The sequence below is a fragment of the Adiantum capillus-veneris genome, chromosome 6 (genome assembly GCF_014529385.1).
Source record: "Adiantum capillus-veneris isolate H3 chromosome 6, ASM1452938v2, whole genome shotgun sequence".
In the NCBI taxonomy this organism is placed as follows: Eukaryota; Viridiplantae; Streptophyta; class Polypodiopsida; order Polypodiales; family Pteridaceae; genus Adiantum; species Adiantum capillus-veneris.
In genome coordinates, this window is record NC_140936.1 from 173,990,483 (window position 1) to 174,010,418 (window position 19,936).

Consider the following 19,936-nt stretch of genomic DNA (forward strand, 5'->3'; position numbering starts at 1 on the left):
ATGAGTGTTTTACAATGAGAACTCCGAAAAATGATATCCATGTTAGCTTGTTGCTAACAAGGAGTACCTCCAAAGTTCTAGGTGCTTTGAGCTGATCTACCAGTTCTACTTGCCTAGAAAACTTGCATATATGGCAGCTCCATATATAGCTGCAAAAACTGATACGTGTTGGGTTTGGTGCTTCGATTGCATTATTTAAAGAAAATTTGTTGTTTCTCACTAATTTTGTTTGTTAATCTAGAAGATAATCAACCTTGGGATGGAAAATGGTCCTTAAAACGAATGGAGAAGCTCCAAGCCAATTATCAATCGCGTGATGAAGTGAGCTCCGTTGATTTTTCCTCTTAGATCATTTGTGGCACAATTGTGTTCCTGATTGTGTACGTTTTGATGACAAACATATCAACAACTCTTCCATGTTCATGATCCACTTTAAGACGTTCTTTGGATTACTGGATACATTTCTGAATGTATTCATGTTTATTATTACTTCCCTAATTTTATACAATAGAGGTTTTGACTTGCGATTTGAGTTCATGGGATTCAAAAAATTATGTTCATATTTTAGAGATTGTAGTTTGAAACGTCAATTCTATGCCTTGACCCTCACATTTGTGAGAGGGTACGTTCCTACGTTGAGAGAGAGAGAGAGAGAGAGAGAGAGAGAGAGAGAGAGAGAGAGAGAGAGAGGGTACGTTCCTATGTTGAGAGAGAGAGAGAGAGAGAGAGAGAGAGAGAGAGAGAGAGAGAGAGAGAGATGCGATAAGGAACAAAGAAAATCATGCATGTTGCTAAGATGTGTGAGATAAAATCTAAAGTTTCTGTGTCTTTTTTTAAAACTTGCACAAGCAATTATTTCCTTGGTGGTAATTAACACAAAGCTCATCTTTATATGCATTGTGATGAACTTTTTAATGGTATAGCTATGGAAAACACTAATAACAATACCATCATTTAGAGCGAGTCTGACGGTATTGAGTCCACTCCTCCAAGGTTTGCCAATGCTCAAGTGGCAAAGAAAAGTGCTCGATGTGTGGGATCCTCTTCTGCTCATCCTATGGTACATGATGGAAATGACTAAGTCTTGGCTGCATTGCGGGACTTCTTTACCTGTAGTGAGTCTAGGCAGTTGGACTTTAAAAGACACTTAGAAGCACTCCTAGATGTGACTCAACAAGCCAATGGACAACAAATTGTAGACCTTCGCAATGAGGTGCATTCATATGTAGAGCTCTTCAATGGCGGAATGAGTCGCATTGAGGAGAATAGGTCAATCAAGTTGGTGCACATGGAGGAACAACAGTTTGAATCAATGCAGGGCTCACGCATGACCAATAGGGAATTCCATATCCAAATTGATGCACTTAAAGAGCAAGTTCGGGCTCTAGAAGGAGAGGTGACGCAGCTCAAGATCCACCTAAATTGATTGATCGTATTGATGAAAAAGATGGATCGAGCTTCTGATGCATGTTCCATATAGATGCGTTAAGTCTTGGCTACTAGAAATAACTGAACTCCTGTTTTTGTGTGCTCATTAGATTCAATGTTGTGATGTAATAAAGTATAGGCTGTGTTGATAGGGTAATGTAATCGATGTTGTTTTGTTTGGTTCTATAGTTGTGTTGCTTGATGTGCATGGAATGAAGCCTTGTACTTAGATTAAAGTTTTGAGACCTTGGTTGAGATTATATTTGTGTCAAAACAATATGGAGTAATACCTTTGTGGCTTGGGAACTTAAAGTTACAAAAGAGGATTCAATTACTACATTTATAATTAGCTATGTGAGCTTCAAGGTGGAAATGAAATACTTGAAATCTTGATAGATTCTAAAATATTTTTCTACTATCTAAACTTCATTGTGAAAGTTATCTTAGGTTTACAGGTAAAAATTTTCTTACTCCTTCAGATTTGAAGGACTTTTTGCTTTCTCAAATAATTGGGTGGTAGCAGTTTTTAGCTCCCATTAGAGTTTGTGATGACCATTGTAAACATCTTTAGACAATGAGTAGAGGTATAAAGAGAGCTTTTTGAGGGATCTTTTTTCTCATTTTTACTTGCACTAGAAAAAAAAAGAAAAACCTTCTTGCAAAGCTCCCTCGTGGAGAGAGCTTTAGGGGGGAGCTTTCTCCCTTCTCTCTCTCTCTCTCTCTCTCTCTCTCTCTCTCTCTCTCTCTCATATATATATTTTTCCACTATCTGAACTTCATTGTGAAAGTTATCTTTAGGTTTACAGGTAAAAATTGTCTTACTCCTTTAGATTTGAAGGACTTTTTACTTTCCCAAATAATTGGGTGGTAGCAATTTTTAGACCCCAATATGAGTTTGTAATGACCATTGTAAACAACCATCCCCTCTATACCCCCTAGACGAGTAGAGGTAAGGAGAGAGCTTTCTGAGGGAGCTTTTTTTAATTTTTACTTGCACTAGCAAAAATAAAAAATAAGCTTCCTAGAAAGCTCCCGCATGGAGAGAGCTTTACACACACACACACACACACGCATATACATACATACATACATACATACATAGCTATTCGCCAAGAAGTTACAATGCCCCTCTGCGCATCATTATGCTACATATATATATATATATATATATATTAATATTACATATATATGTAATGACCATTGTAAACTTTTATCCCCTCTATACCACCTAGACGAGTAGGGGTAAGGAGAGAGATTTTTACTTGCACTATCAAAAATGAAAAAAAAAAGATTCTTCGAAAGCTCCCTCATGGAGAGAGAGATTTACACACACACACACACACACACACACACATATATAGATGTGATATATATAAATATATAGATATGTATATGTATGTATACATACATCTATATTATATCTCTTTGCTTTTTTGCATGGAGACATGAACAATGTCAATCATGAATAAATTTTTCTGGTGTTTGAAGGTTCATTGGTATTGCAATTGGGGTTATTTGTTTTCAAAAAAGGCATCAAAAACTCAAATCTAAGTGTTGTCTTCCATTTTAACTTTTTGCATATCTGTGGAATTTCTACTTTCATAAATGATAGATGTTTTACATGTTTTTCATCTCATTATGTGAGAATGCTGAAAGTTTGTGGCTTATATATACATAAATGAGTACTAGATTTGTGCGGCTCTTTATGCATGTCTGCGAGTGATTGAGAGCTAATGTTGAACTAGAGATTTAAGAGTTTTAGTGGTATTAATAGTGCACTCTTTTGGTTTGCACCAACACATGGGTGGCATAGTGTAGTTGTTATGTTGATTTTAATTCTCTATGCACTTTCATTGTCTTGCAAAGCTTATGTTGGTGTTTCTTGGATGGGGTGGAATGCTCTATTTATAGATGCCCCGTCTTAGAAGGCATTGGACAATGTCTATGTTTAGTTGGATGCTTCATCATCCACCACATCACATCTATGGTAATGAGATCTAATTGTATCCCTAGTAAAAGTTTTGAGTTGATGTTTGAACTAACAAATTTCTCGTGTAGATCCACCTGCTTTGAAGTTGTTAGGTAAGTAATATCAATGAAACACAATTTCTTTTTATATTTTGTTTTGTTATTGAACTTATTGTTTTTAACCTGTTGGCTTGCAGGACTCGCTATTGTTGTGATAACATTTTAATGGAAGGGCATGAGTCTTTTGGAGGACCCCAAGGATATTTCACAATCCATGTGGCATTGAACCGTAATGCAGCTTCAGCTCGCATACGAGTTCATGAGCTTGGCGATTGCTTGCTTGCCAATGTAGTATACTATTATAGGGATACGCATGAGAACTGCAGGATTGTATTGTACACCTTGCACGAGGGACATCGTCATTTTGGTAGGAGTGTTCGTTGTGTGGGCCCATGCATTTTACGGGTGCCAAATGCAACGTCTCGCAGATTGTCGTTTTGAAGTCACAAGTTAAGATCTTTCAAAAAACTTTTTGTTTAAGAGACCAATCACAAGTTATGCTTAAAGAGACTACTTATAGTTAAGATATAGTGGCTTTCAAAAAACTTTTTGTTTAAGAGACCAATCACAAATTATGCTTAAAGAGACTACTTATAGTAATGGGAGTGGATTGTTGTTTTTCTTTTAATCTCCTTCTCCCTGTCCCTCTCTCTTGCCATAAAATTAAAATCCGTGTTCTTCTATTGTTCTCTCTTTTTCTCTCTCTCTCTCTCTCTCTCTCTCTCTCTCTCTCTCTCTCTCTCTCTCTCTCTCTCCTTCCTACCTCCATTGTGTGTAATCTTTTTAGTTTATGTACTATAGTTCATGCAATACAATAAAGGATGCAAAACCTTATTGCAGATAATGAAGCATGTAAGATATGGTTGTCATTGCCTTGAATTGGATGCACAAAAAGTACTTGCACATGTTGTCACCTTAAACAAGAGGGGAAGGGGTACCTAAAATTCAACCATACTCCTTCTTGGACGCAGCAACGCGCGGGTCACATACTAGTTGTTCACAATAGCCTTATCCTCCGGTCCCTTCTCCCATGCTTTCTCCCCTTATTCTTCTCCTTAACCTATCCATATTTCATCAAGATGAGGAAGATGAAAATAAAGGAAAAAAATAGTTTGGCCTCCTCCATGGCACTTAATTAGCTTACCTCATCAATAGGAAGATTTTCTTTGGGATGTACTTCTTGGAATCCCACTTTTGTCACCTTCTTCAACTTTTCACATTTTGTTGTCGAGCAACCGTCATGCCTTCTTCCTCTTCATCCTCGCCCATTCATTTTTCCCATTTCTTGTTGACGTATGAAATAACACTCACAGATAAACCGAGGCATAGGGACACATAGTGCATGCAAAGAAAATACCATAGACCTTCACACCTCATAGGTAAACTGAGACACCAGAATAGTACATGTAAAGTAAACATGCGGGGCAAACAGATGACATAAGCTTACAATAGTAGTAGGGACTATGGGCTTCCTTTTTTGTGGCCTTGGGATTCATGTCTTGGGTGGTTGAAGCCTTCATGCCTATGTTCAATGCAAAATGTCATAATAATCAATATCTAATTCTCCTAAATGATTTTCTCATGTTAAACTGATCATTTAATATGGAGAAGTTCCAGGGGAGAAAAGGCTAGAATATTGGTTAAGCTAGCAGACTGGCCACAGTAGGGATCCAAAGGAGGGAAAATAGGGATCCAAAGGGGGGGGGGGGGGGGGGGCATCTGCAAAAGAGCCATGTGCAACAATGGGCTAAAAAGACCCTTAGGTTCAGCCCATTAAGACTTCCAAAATGCTAAGGTTCCAGGATTCAAAGGTTGTGTCTAAAGGTCAACTTAAGGGAATTGGATGATTTGTGTGTGTACCAAAAAGTCTTTGCAATCCCTACTTGGGAGGGGGCGAGCCTTGCATGTAAGGGATGAGAGAGAAAGCCACACACACTGTCATAAAACCTAATATCTAACCAACCCAAATGATTTTCTCATATTAAATTGATCACTTAATGTGGGAGAATAAACGGGAACAAGTGTTAAGATATAGATATGTGCTTATAGATCTATCTCAACACGGGGCCAATAGTAAAGGGGCCCAAATGGGAGATGTTCTATCAAGAGCAAGGCTAACCAATGGAGCATAAGACCTTAGGGTTAGCTTCATTGAAGACCTCCAATAATGTGTGAAAAAGTCCTTTGACCTTAGGTAAGCTAAGAGCTTGAGGTGGGAACCCGGCCCAAGCTCGAGGTGCTTGACCTGGTTGAGGTGCTTGTCATGCTTGAGGTGCTTGATTAAGGTGCTTGAGGTGCTTGACTTACTCCATGCTTGAGGTGCTTGACTTGCCGCTTGATTAAGGTGCTTGAGGTGCCTTGACATGCTTGCCTGAGATGGTTGTGGGAATACCCCCTAGTCCAAGTGCTTTGTCATGCTTGATGACTAAGGTGCTTGAGATCCTAAAGTCAAAAAGATCCCTACAAGGAGGGGGGCGAGCCTACAAGGGGGGGGGGGGGGGGATGAGAGAGAACACACACACACACACACACACACACACACACACACACAAGGGAAGCCCCAGCTTGAAGAGGCAGCAAGGACACTTGTCAAGTTCCTCCTCATGTTGCCCTCATGGTGTGCCTGAAGCCTATTGGTTGGCCACCCAAGGGGTCCAATGATAATTTAGGATATTTAATTAATTGATTTTGCATTTATCAAGTCCTCTCTCTCAAATGGGAAAGGGGGACACTTGTTCCAAGGCTACCCCTGTTGCTTGTAATGGCTCCTGCTTGTGATTGGCTAGGCCTGGAGGGGTCCAATGAGCTTCAAGCATGAGCTACAAGCGGGGGTCGACCCAAGCAAACTAGGGCGGTGCTTAGGGGGTATACTCACCCACACACACTCACAAACACTCTCATTGTGTGCTATGCAAAGTGCAAGAGCTCCCTCTCCAAGCAAGTAGAGGTTGAGAGCCTACACCAACACTCTTGGCTATGAAGTGCAAATCCAACCAAGAGCCATGCTTCAATGCTTGAGCTTGTCATCTACTTCTTCTTCATTACTATTCTATTATGTATGCTAGCTCAAGAGTTATGATAAGTGAGGAACTAGCTCTTTCTCGTATGAAATGTTTCTTCTTCCTCTTCCCTACCCTCATTCCTTGCTAGCTCTCTCCACCTTCGAAGGTGTTTGAGGTCTTGGGACTGAGGCTTGGTATAGTTAAATCTTTCTTCAAGTTTAGGTTATGCTATGATGGTGATGCATGAAGCTTTCCATCTTCATTGCTTCACCTAGGTCACAAGGAACACAAAGAATGTATTGTAACAAGTCTCTCTTTATGGGAGAAATCATAATACAAATGCCTATTGGAGGGGGGACCGGCTCCACATAAATCCGGTCCTCAACTGTTGTCATGTTCTCTAAATTCTCTCTCTTGCAAAAGTATTGTCTATGCCAAGTTAACTAATTGCTATGATTATGTTGCTATCTTCAATTATGTCTACCCGCTATGCTCACAAAATCATTTCTTGAAAGTATTCTCATTAAATTCCGCTACTCTCAAATTGAATAGGCAAATTCCATTACATTGGTATCAGAGCATTTGGTTACTCTTTTCTTTCTTAAGAAGAGAGGTCCTTAAGTAGCCTATAAATGGTTGATGTTGTTAATTATAATAGAGTAAGTGGAACTGGGATCTAATATCGGTTTTGTTAAGCCCACTATGTGGGGGATGGTGCACACCTCGGGAGCTTTGGACTTAATAATGGAGTCATTTTAGACTTGCCTACGGCTTTACCATTATTGAGCCATAAGAAGTCCGAAAGGAGCTAGCCCTTGGCAACTCTGCTATGTTAGACCTACTCCTCTACTCTCTATAATTAACCACTTTGAGCCGTGGGTGTAGATACTTAAGAGCCGATTTTCAAAGGCTAAGAGGAGTGGCAACTAAGGTTTTGTATTGCCAAAGCATACACTAAGTATAAACATAAATTTTGTTAACATGGCTGACAATAATCAAGAGAGTAGAATGAACATTGATAGCTTTGATTTTGCACATGAAGGTGCTAATGATGATGCTCCCATGTTTGTGAATTATCTCGTCACTAGGTTGCAACAAGCTATGGGCAACCCTGTTTTGCAAGCCGAAGTTACTCAACAACTTCGTGCTTATGGAATTTCCCTTCCTCTCCCAGAAGAAGAGAGCTTAGGAGGCCTCTTGAAGAGACCCCCAAAAGAAGACTCTCTCCCATTCGAGAGGAGGAATCCAAAGACAAAGAAATCAATGACAGTCTAAGTTCTTCTGAAGATGTGGCTCCACAAAGACGGCGGTCTAGACGATCGCCTACTCCTCCCAAGAGGAAAAGAGCAACCCATAGTCCTTCTCCTCATCACTCTGAAAGGCAAGAGAGGAAACAAAGGAAGAAAAGGGCTAGGAAGAGGTCACCCTCTTCTCCTTCTTCTTCACCTTCCTCCTCTTCCGATGAAAGTTATGGCTATTCTCCTAGAGAATACAAGAGGGGAGGACATCGCAAATCATTTCCTGCATGGCGAAGGTCACAAAAGCTAAAGAAGTTCAAGGAGGGAGGAAAGAGTATCTCTTTTCTCACCTACGATGGCACCTTTGGTGCTACCGACAAAGTGTTGGCCTTCATCCAGCAATTTGATGCGGCCTTTGGGGACAAGGGCTTCACAGAGTCCTCCAAGCTACGCCATGTAGCTATGCACTTCCAAAAATCAGCTCGTCAATGGTGGGCTAGCCTTCATGGCAATGGAGAAGCCCCAAAGACATGGAAAACTCTACGAGTTTCCATCATGAAGCAATTTCTTCCAAGTGATACTAAAGATAAAGTTCTTACCGAATGGCGTGGCTTGAAGCTTCTCTCTCATGAGTCTATCAACAAGTATGTAGACAAGTTTTCGGATTTACATCTCAAAGCTACTGTCTTTCAAAAGATAGACTTTTCCGAACAAAGACAGCAATTCTGTGTGGGATTACCTGAAGAGATGGCCGAATACATCAACTCTCAATGGCCCGGTACTATTACCGAAGTAATCCACCACACCATGGTTGCTTCCCTCATCAATTTCCATCAAGGGGCTAGACGTAATGTCAAGCCCATGAAAAACAAAGATAAAAATGATGCAAAGGGGAAATCCAATGCTCAAAATAATTCCCAAGGCACTTCCAACAACAACAACAACAACAATCGGTCCAAGGAGAAGGGAGTTTACAAAGGTAAAAACAAACTCTCTCATGAAGAGCTTGAAGCTTTTCACAAGGACCATAAGTGTTTCAAGTGTGGAGAGCAAGGACATGGCTATCGTTCTTGCCCCAAGAAGAATACTCGCAATGAGACTCCTAGGGCTTCCACCATCGAAGCTCCAAAAGAGGATGGTCATTGCAAAGGATCATCACTTTCCTATGCGTGGGGAAAGGTAAGAGAGCATGATGCCTTCATCTTGTTTGACCGAGGCTCTACTCTCAACTTCATATCAATAGAGTTGGCCACCAAGTTGGGCATTCAAGCTTTTGAGATGGGAGATATAGTAACAGCCGATGCAGCTTTCAAGGGAAAACAAGCCTCTGTTACTCCCTTGATTGGGAAGTTGAGGCTTCATGTCCAAAGCTATGTCGACAAAGAAGACTTCTTCATCTCTCCTCTCCAACATCAAGATGTTATCCGAGGGGCACCATGGTTTGATCGCATGGCTGCCAACATGAAGTTCCCTGAAAGGAGAATTTACTTCACCTACAGGGGAAAGAACATGTATATAGATGCTAGTGAGCGTGGTCGTACTATTCCACTTGTAAATCCTCTTTCTTTTGATAAATCAATAAAGAGCTCAGTTTCTGCGTACATGATTTATGTCAAAGAGTCTCTAAAAGCTAATAATGTTTCATCAAATGAAAATGATAGGAATCAAGAAGAGTTAGACTTGTCTACTTTTCTAAAAGGATTCCAAGATGTGTTCATCGATGATATCCCTATGGACCTTCCTCCAAAACGAGGGGATGATGACCATCGTATTGAGCACCTTCCAGGAAGCTCACCACCTAACAAACCTCCTTATCGAGTCTCACAAGCTCAACAAGAGGAGATTATGAGGCAAGTATAGGAATTGGTAGACAAAGGGATGGTGAGACCTAGTTCCTCTCCCTTTTGTTCTCCAGTCCTTTTAGTGCAAAAGAAAGATGATACATACCGTATTTGTGTGGACTATCGAGCACTAAACCATATCACTATAAAAACAGATTTCCCGTGCCTCGGGTAGAAGATCTGTTTGATAAGCTACAAGGCTCTACCTACTTCAGTAGGATTGACCTTAAGAGTGGCTATCATCAAATAAGGATAGTGGATGAAGATATCCTAAAGACCGCGTTTCGCACAACATTTGGTCTTTATGAATATCTAGTCATGCCTTTTGGCTTGACTAATGTACCAGCTACTTTCAATCGTCTCATGGAGAAAATTTTTAGACCATATCATAAATGCACTGGAGTATTCTTTGATGATATCATCATCTACTCCAAGTCTTTGGAGGAACATAAGCAACATCTCCAAGTGATTTTTCAAGCCTTGAGGGAGAACAAACTTTTTCTCAACCAAAAGAAAAGTGAATTCTTCCTTCAAGAGATTCAATATCTAGGTCATATTATCTCTCACGATGGTATTCGTATGGATCCATCAAAGTTAGAGGTAATAAAATCATGGCCTAAACCCAGGAATCTACATGAGCTAAGAAGCTTTATTGGTATGTGTGCATACTATAGACACTTCATAGCAAAATTCTCTCAAGTAGCAGGACCACTACACGACTTAACAAAGAAGAACATTAAGTTTGTATGGACTGCTAAGGAGAAAAATGCTTTTGAAAAACTCAAAGAGAAGCTTACTTCCCAACCAGTCCTCGTGCTTCTGGATCTCTCAAAGCCATTTGAGATCCAATGTGATGCTTGTGGTGATTGCCTTGGAGCGGTTTTGCTTCAAGAAGGGCATGCCATAGCATATGAGAGCCGAAGGCTCAATAGTGATGAACGAGTCGTGGGCATTTATGAGAAAGAGCTTTTAGCTGTTCTACATGCCCTAGACACATGGAAGCACTACCTATTGGGGACTCCATTTATCCTACGAACCGACCACCAAAGTCTCAAGTATTTCATGACGCAAACCAATCTTTCCGACAAACAAATGAGGTGGACAAATTTTCTTTCGCACTTTAATTTCCATATTGCTCACATAGCTGGTAAGCACAATCAAGTTGCCGATGCACTTTCACGACGACCAAAAGTTAATGCGGTGTCTATAGCTACTCACAATGATCTATCCTCTATGATAGATGAGTATGCTACTGACCCTGACTTTAGAGACATAATGTCAGCCCTTGCTTTGGGGAAGAAAGAGGAACCATTCACCTTGCAGGATGGTTATCTTCTCCACGGCAATAGGCTATGTGTTACCCATTCCCTTCGTGAGAAGGTTATGTATGAATCCCATGCTCCTCCATATGCAGGGCATAGAGGTATTCAACCTACTCTCTGAGGAGTAGAGACGTATTTCTATTGGCCTACCATGAAAGTGGACATACAAGAGTATGTTTCAAAATGTGTAGTATGCCAAAAGACCAAGTATGATAGAGGGAAGCAACTTGGATTAATCCAGCCATTGCCTATTCCAAATTCACCATGGGAGAGTATATCCATGGACTTCATCTTTGGATTGCCCAAGTCTATCCATGGGAATACAGGAATATGGACAATAGTCGACAGGTTTAGCAAGCAAGCACATTTTATTCCTGTCAAAAAGACTATTAAGGCACATCAAAAGGCAACTCTCTTCATATCTCAGATTTTCAAGCACCATGGATTACCCACATCCATCGTGTCAGATAGAGATCCTAGAATGACCAGTAATTTCTGGAAAGGTCTCTTTGAAAATCTAGGAACAAGATTGAATTTCTCTTTGGCCTATCACCCACAAACGGATGGCCAAAGTGAGATAGCCAATCTTACGATACTCGATCTACTCAAAACTTATGTTACCGAAGTAGATCAACGCTCACAATGGGAAAAGTATTTACCGCTAGTAGAGTATGCCTACAATAATAATGTACATACTTCTACGGGGAAAGCACCTTTCGAGATCATAGAGGGAAGACCTAAAAGTCCCTTGCTACTGAAAGTACATGGGAATAGCCGCGACCTACAAGAATCTTTTCAAAAGATTAGGGAGGCTATAGCCATCTCTCAACAAAGGCAAAAAGCTGTTGCTGATAAGCACAGAAGAGCCTTAATGTTCAAAGAAAATGATTGGGTCTTACTCAAGTTTCCTAAGGCTCGATTAAGGCAAACGACGGGCAAAAATCCTACGGGCCACCAAAAGTATTATGCTAAACTAGCAAAAAGATACTATGGTCCTTTCCAAATCTTGAAGCCTATCAATGAGACAGCTTATCAACTCAAGTTGCCCAACCATTGGCTTATACACAATGCCTTTCATGTAAGCTTACTTAAGCCCTACAAAGGAGAGCCACCAATTGAACCAATTATTGAAGACCCTCCCAAAGTCGAAGACCAAGAAGAGGTGCTACAACCCGAAGCTGTCCTTCGGCATGAAGACAAGGGACTACGACATGGTAAGATAATCCGACGGTATCTTATTAAGTTCAAAAATTATCCTTTTGAAGATGCTAAATGGATGCAAGGAGTACAACTTAAGGATAGTATGAACCTTGTCAATGCTTACAATGCTACATTAGAGTAAGCAAATGTACAAATTTCTTTTAAATGACTCATGTTTTTGTCTTATATGACCAGTCCTCTTTTTAATTGTGCACAAATTTAACTAGTATGCATGCTTAGAATCATGTTTGTGATGACGACGTCTCTCAAACACCAAGTAGAATTTGTCACTCTACTTTGGGAGAATGAAATGGACTAAAGAGCAGACATGCTTGCGGCAGCTATGTCTCCCAAGCACCAAATGGATTAGTCATCCATCTTGGAAAGATGTCGTAGGGTAAAAAAGGGATCCTCTACCCGCTAAGTACGATTGACTAATGACTAAGCCTTTATCTCTTCTACCTCATAGTCGAGGACGACTATGATTTCAAGAGAGAGGTAATGTCATAAAACCTAATATCTAACCAACCCAAATGATTTTCTCATATTAAATTGATCACTTAATGTGGGAGAATAAACGGGAACAAGTGTTAAGATATAGATATGTGCTTATAGATCTATCTCAACACGGGGCCAATAGTAAAGGGGCCCAAATGGGAGATGGTCTATCAAGAGCAAGGCTAACCAATGGAGCATAAGACCTTAGGGATAGCTTCATTGGTTAGCCTTGCTCTTGATAGACCATCTCCCATTTGGGACCCTTTACTATTGGCCCCGTGTTGAGATAGATCTATAAGCACATATCTATATCTTAACACTTGTTCCCGTTTATTCTCCCACATTAAGTGATCAATTTAATATGAGAAAATCACTTGGGTTGGTTAGATATTAGGTTTTATGACATTACCTCCAATAATGTGGGAAAAAGTCCTTTGACCTTAGGTAAGCTAGGGCTGAGCTTGAGGTGGGAACCCAGCCCAAGCTCGAGGTGCTTGACCTGCTTGAGGTGCTTGTCATGCTTGAGGTGTTTGTCTTGCTTGAGGTGCTTGATTAAGGTGCTTGAATTACTCCATGCTTGAGGTGCTTGACTTGCCGCTTGATTAAGGTGCTTGAGGTGCCTTGACATGGTTGCCTGAGATGCTTGTGGGAATACCCCCTAGTCCAAGTGCTTTGTCATGCTTGATGACTAAGGTTCTTGAGCTCCTAAAGTCAAAACGATCCCTACAAGGAGGGGGGCGAGCCTACAAGGGGGGGGGGGGGGATGAGAGAGAACACACACACACACACACACACACACACACACACACACACACACACACACACACACACACACACACACACACACAAGGGAAGCCCCAGCTTGAAGAGGCAGCAAGGACACTTGTCAAGTTCCTCCTCATGTTGCCCTCATGGTGTGCCTGAAGCCTATTGGTTGGCCACCCAAGGGGTCCAATGATAATTTAGGATATTTAATTAATTGATTTTGCATTTATCAAGTCCTCTCTCTCAAAGGGGAAAGGGGGACACTTGTCCCAAGGCTACCCCTGTTGCTTGTAATGGCTCCTGCTTGTGATTGGCTAGGCCTGGAGGGGTCCAATGAGCTTCAAGCATGAGCTACAAGGGGGGGTTGACCCAAGCAAGCTAGGGGGGTGCTTAGGGGGTATACTCACCCACACACACTCACAAACACTCTCATTGTGTGCTATGCAAAGTGCAAGAGCTCCCTCTCCAAGCAAGTAGAGGTTGAGAGCCTACACCAACACTCTTGGCTATGGAGTGCAAATCCAACCAAGAGCCATGCTTCAATGCTTGAGCTTGTCATCTCCTTCTTCTTCATTACTATGCTATTATGTATGCTAGCTCAAGAGTTATGATAAGTGAGGAACTAGCTCTTTCTCGTATGAAATGTTTCTTCTTCCTCTTCCCTACCCTCATTCCCTGCTAGCTCTCTCCACCTTCGAAGGTGTTTGAGGTCTTGGGACTGAGGCTTGGTATAGTTAAAGCTTTCTTCAAGTTTAGGTTATGCTATGATGTTGATGCATGAAGCTTTCCATCTTCATTGCTTCACCTAGGTCACAAGGAACACAAAGAATGTATTGTAACAAGTCTCTCTTTATGGGAGAAATCATAATACAAATGCCTATTGGAGGGGGGACCGGCTCCACATAAATCCGGTCCTCAACTGTTGTCATGTTCTCTAAATTCTCTCTCTTGCAAAAGTATTGTCTACCAAGTTAACTAATTGCTATGATTATGTTGCTATCTTCAATTATGTCTACCCGCTATGCTCACAAAATCATTTCTTGAAAGTATTCTCATTAAATTCCGCTACTCTCAAATTGAATAGGCAAATTCCATTACACACACACACACACACACACACACACACACACACACACACACACACACACACACACAAGCTCCCTTTACACAAAGGGAATGAGGGACACATGTCAGCTCCCGAGGCCAGATGCCCACAAGGAGTACCCAATTCCTATTGGGATGGCTTTGGAGGTGGACCAATGAGAATTAATCTAGAGTAAATCTAGTTTAATTAATTTAAAAACACTAAATAAAATAACCAATGAGAATTAAGTCCTCTAGAAGACTATTGGACAGTGTCCCAAGGGGTCCAATGAGCATTCAGCAGCCCAATGGCTTGCCTGATTCTTATTGGCTAGGAGGCAAAGGGGTCCAATGAGAGTTTAGCTGAATTATTAAATTACCTAAAGCTCTCACAAAAGGGGAAAGGGGGACACATGTCAGAAGGCTATCACTTATGCTGCTTAATAGTCATTGGCTTGACCTGGGGAGGTCCAATGAGGGTAGAGCAAGAGCAAATAGCAAGAGGGCTCGCCCAAGAGAGAGGGGGGGCGGATTTTTGCAATGCATTATCACACACACACTCTCACCCAGTCTATGTGAGAAGTAAAGAAGACTATCTCTTCCCAAGCTTTAATGGAGAGCTCATCACCTACTCCAAGCTTGTGAGATAGAAGCCTACATCGATACACTCTTGGCATGTGGATGCAAATCCAACCAAGAGCCAAGATTCAATGCATGCTCATCTCCTCTACCATGCTAATTATTAAGCTAAGCTATGCTAAGATGAGTGATTATGTGAGGAGATGTACATCTTTCTCGTAAGATACTCCTTCTTCCTCTCAATCTACTCTCATACCCTGCTAGCTCTCACCATCTTCGAAGGTGTGTGAGGTCTTGGGTCTGAGACCGGAGATAATTGATGTTGTGTTTGCTAAGTGTTTTGCTTAGTTCATGAACCTTTCATCTTCATTGCACTAGCTAGTCTTGAAGGAACACAGAGAATTGTATTGTACAATGTCTCTCTTGATGGGAGAAACCATAATACAAAGCCTTTGGAGGGGGGACCAGCTACACGCAAATCCGGTCCTCAACTATTGTCAATAGCTTAATTTCTCTCTCTTTTGAAAGTATTGTTCATGCTATCCAACTAGGTGTTATGCTTTTTGTTGCTCTCTCCACCCAAGCACTCTTGTAATTCTCATTTGGAATCTATTCTAATGAAATGCCCACTATGTTCATGCTAATTTCCGCTACACACAAGTTTTTAGGCCATTAAATGTTACATTGGTATCAGTGCACAAGGTTTCTCTTTTCTTGCTCAAGAAGGGAGGTCCTCAAGCTAGCTATAAATGGTTGGTATTATTAATTGCTTGTGAGTAAGTAGAATAGTGATTTTTCAGCCTTGCAGTGCGCCTGCCTTCGTGCAGTTAACAGGGCATCACCGTCGAGAGCTATAGTCTTAATAGTGGAGTCCTACGGGGCTTGCCTACGGATTAACCACTATTGAGCTATTAGAAGCTTGACAGGAGCCGGTGCTGTTTTGGTGTTGAAAGTCACTCTCTTCTATTCCTTGTAATTAATGGTATTCGAGCCACGGGTATAGTAGCTTGAGTGCTTTTTCTAAAGGGGTAAAGAGGAGTAGAAACTAGGGCTTGAAGTGCCAAAGTACACCTAAAAAGTTCACACCTAAAAGTTATTAGAATGGCTAACAATAGTAAAGAGAGTGAAATTAATGTTGATAACTTTGATTTTGCTAATGAGCAAGCTACTGATGATGCTCCGATGCTTATTAACTATCTTGTTTCTGGGCTTCAATAAGCCATGGGCAATCCATCTCTCCAAAGTGAAGTGCAACGGCAGCTCCGTGCTCACGGGACTCTCCAACCTCACCACCATGACGAGAGAACACCTAGGAAGCCTCCTTGTGAGACTCCCAAAAGAGGTCTCTCTCCGATTCGAGAAGAAGAAGAGAATCCATATGAAGGGCTCAAGAATTTACTTCTTGATGATGCATCTCCTTCCCAAAGGAGAACTCAAGAGCCTCCATCGAAGGAACGAGAAAGAAGTGAGTCTCCCGCTACCTCGGCGGAGATGGCTCCACGAAGACGGCGGGCTAAACGCTCTCCATCAGCACCAAAGCGGAGAAGACCATCGCACTCTTCTCCACATCATAATTCAAAGAGGGATGATAAAAAGCAAGAGAAGAAAAAGGCGAGAAAGAGGACACCCTCTTCTCCATCTTCTTCATCCTGTTCCTCTTATGAAAGTGATGGTGAAGACGACGAAGATCAAGACAAGAAAAAGGCGAGAAAGAGGTCACCCTCTTCTCCACCTTCTTCAAATTCACCTTCTGAAGAAAGTGATGGTGCAACCTTTGAACCATCAAAAAGAAGAGGCCATAGGAAATCCTATGCCGCATGGAAGAGGTCGTCCAAGTTGAAGAAATTCAAAAAGGGAGGGAAAAGCATCTCTTTCCTTACCTATGATGCTACCTTTGGTGCTACGGACAAAGTCTTGGCCTTTATCCAACAGTTCGATGCGGCGTTTGGAGATGAGGGCTTCACCGAGTCCTCTAAGCTACGCCATGTAGCTATGCACTTTCAAAAGTCTGCCAGGCAATTGTGGTCTAGCCTACGAGCCAACGGTGAAGCTCCGCGAACATGGAAAGCTTTAAGAGTTTCCATTATGAAGCAGTTTTTGGCCACCGATGCCAACGACAAAGTACTCACCGAATGGCAAAGCCTAAAGCTCTCTCCCTATGAATCCATCCACAAATATGTAGACAAGTTTTGGGACCTACAACTCAAAGCCACTGTTTTCAAAAAGTTGGATTTTGGAGAGCAAAGCAACAATTTTGTGCGGGCTTAACCGAAGAAATGGCGGAGTATGTCAATTCCCAAAGGCCACGTACCATATCGGCGGTAATACACCATACTATGGTGGCCTCTCGAATCAATTTCCAAACGGGGGCCAAAAGAAATAATAAGCCCACGGAAAACAAGGGTTCCAATGAGCCTAAGGGGAAGGACAATGTCCAAAAGTCTCCTAAGGGCAACTCCAACAAAGCTAAAGAGAAGGGAGTTTACAAAGGTAAAAACAAACACTCTCTTGAAGAGCTCGAGCGTTATCGCAAGGATAACCGGTGTTTCAAGTGCGGAGAACAAGGGCATGTGTACCGCGCTTGTCCCCAAAAGAACAACCGCCAAGATCCTCCTAGAGCTTCCTTGGTTGAAATCCAAGAGGAGGAGACTCACCAAACTCACCACAAAGGATCTCCTCTATGCCATGCTTGGGGAAAGGTAAGAGAACAAGATGCTTTTATTCTCTTTGACCCTGGTTCTACTCACAATTTTATATCTATAGAGTTGGTCAACAAGCTAGGCATACAAGCTTACGAGATGGGAGATGTCCTACCCGCAGACAGTGCTTTCAAGGAGCAAGAAGCTTCAGTCACTCCCTTAATCGGAAAATTGAGGCTTCATGTTCAAAGCTATGTGGACAAAGAGGACTTCTTTATCTCTCCTCTCAAGCATGAGGATGTAATCCTAGGGGCACCATGGTTTGACCGCCTGGCTGCCAATGTTAAATTCCCTGAAAGGAGAATCTCCTTTAAGTTTAGGGAAAAAGACATGTATATAGATGCTAAGGAAATGGGTAATACTATTCCCATTGTACATACACCAGCATCAACAAGTCAATAAAGAGCTCTATTTCCGTGTACATGATTTTTGTTAAAGATTCTCAAAATGAACCTAATGCTTTAGCAAAAGAAATAAAAGCAACCAAAAGGAATTAGAGTTATCCAATTTTCTTAAGGGGTTTCAAGATGTTTTTAAGGGGCAAGTGCATGAGTTAGTTGAGAAGGGCATGGTTAGGCCTAGCTCATCTCCATTTTGCTCACCTATGCTATTAGTGCAAAAGAAAGACGGCACATATCGTATGTGTGTTGACTATAGATCACTAAATAGGATCACTATCAAGAATAGGTTTCCCGTTCCACGGGTAGAAGACCTATTTGATACGCTACAAGGATTGACCTACTTCAGTAGGATTGACCTAAAAAGCGGCTATCATCAAATAAGGATAGTTGATCAAGGCATTGTAAAGACCGCATTTCGCACCACATTTGGTCTTTACGAATACATTGTCATGCCTTTTGGCTTGACCAATGCACCAACCACATTCAACCGCTTGATGGAGAAGCTGTTCAGGCCTCATCAAACCTTCACTGGAGTGTTCTTTGATGATATTATCATCTACTCTAATTCATTAAACGAACACAAGCAACACCGCCAGGTAATATTTCAAGTTTGAAGAGAGAATAAACTTTATGTTAATCGAAAGAAAAGTGAATTTTTCTTGCAAGAGATTCAGTATTTAGGTCACATTATATCTCAAGATGCCATCCAAATGGATCCATCAAAGTTAGAGGTAATAAAAGGATGGCCTAAACCAAGGAATCTTCATGAACTAAGAAGCTTTATAGGTATGTGTGCATACTATAGACGCTTCATAGAAAAGTTCTCACAAATTGCGGGACCATTACATGACCTAACAAAGAAAAGTGTTAGGTATACATGGTCTGATAAGGAGAACAATGCTTTCGAAAATCTTAAAGAAAAGCTTATCTCTCAACCTGTGCTTACACTACCAGATCTCTCAAAACCATTCAAGGTCCAATGTGATGCTTGTGGTGATTGCCTTGGAGCTGTTTTGCTTCAAGAAGGGCACGCCATAGGCTATGAGAGTCGAAGGCTCGACCCTGTTGAGCAATCTCTAGGCATATATAAAAAGGAACTCCTTGCAGTTCTACATGCCTTAGACTCATGGAAGCACTATTTATTGGGGACTCCTTTCATTCTGCACGTACGGATCACCAAAGTCTTAAGTACTTCATGACGCAGACCAAGCTCTCCGACAAACAAATGAGATGGGCAAATTTCCTTTCGCAATTTCATTTTCATATTGCTCACATTGCTGGCAAGCATAATCAAGTAGCTGATGCACTTTCAAGACGGCCGAGAGTGAATGCGGTTTCCATAGCAACTCACAATGATCTATCTTCAATGATAGATGAGTATGCTATTGATCCCGATTTTAGAGATGTGATTTCAACCCTTGCATTAGGGAAGAAAGAAGAACCATTTACTTTACAAGATGGTTATCTTCTCTACGGCAATAGACTATGTGTTACTAACTCACTACGTGAGAAAGTAATGTATGAATCTCATGCTCCATCTTATGCGGGGCATAAAGGGATTCAGTCTACCTTAAAGGAAATTGAAACATATTTCTATTGGCCTACCATGAAAGTGAACATACAAGAGTATGTTTCTAAATGTGTGGTATGCCAAAAGACAAAATTTGATAGAGGGAAGCAACTTGGATTGCTTCAACCTTTGCCAATCCCTAATTCACCATGGGAGAGCATATCCATGGATTTTATCTTTGGATTGCCTAAGTCTATCCATGGGAATACGGGAATATGGACGATAGTAGACAGGTTCAATAAACATGCTCATTTTATACCTGTCAAAAATACTATCAAAGCC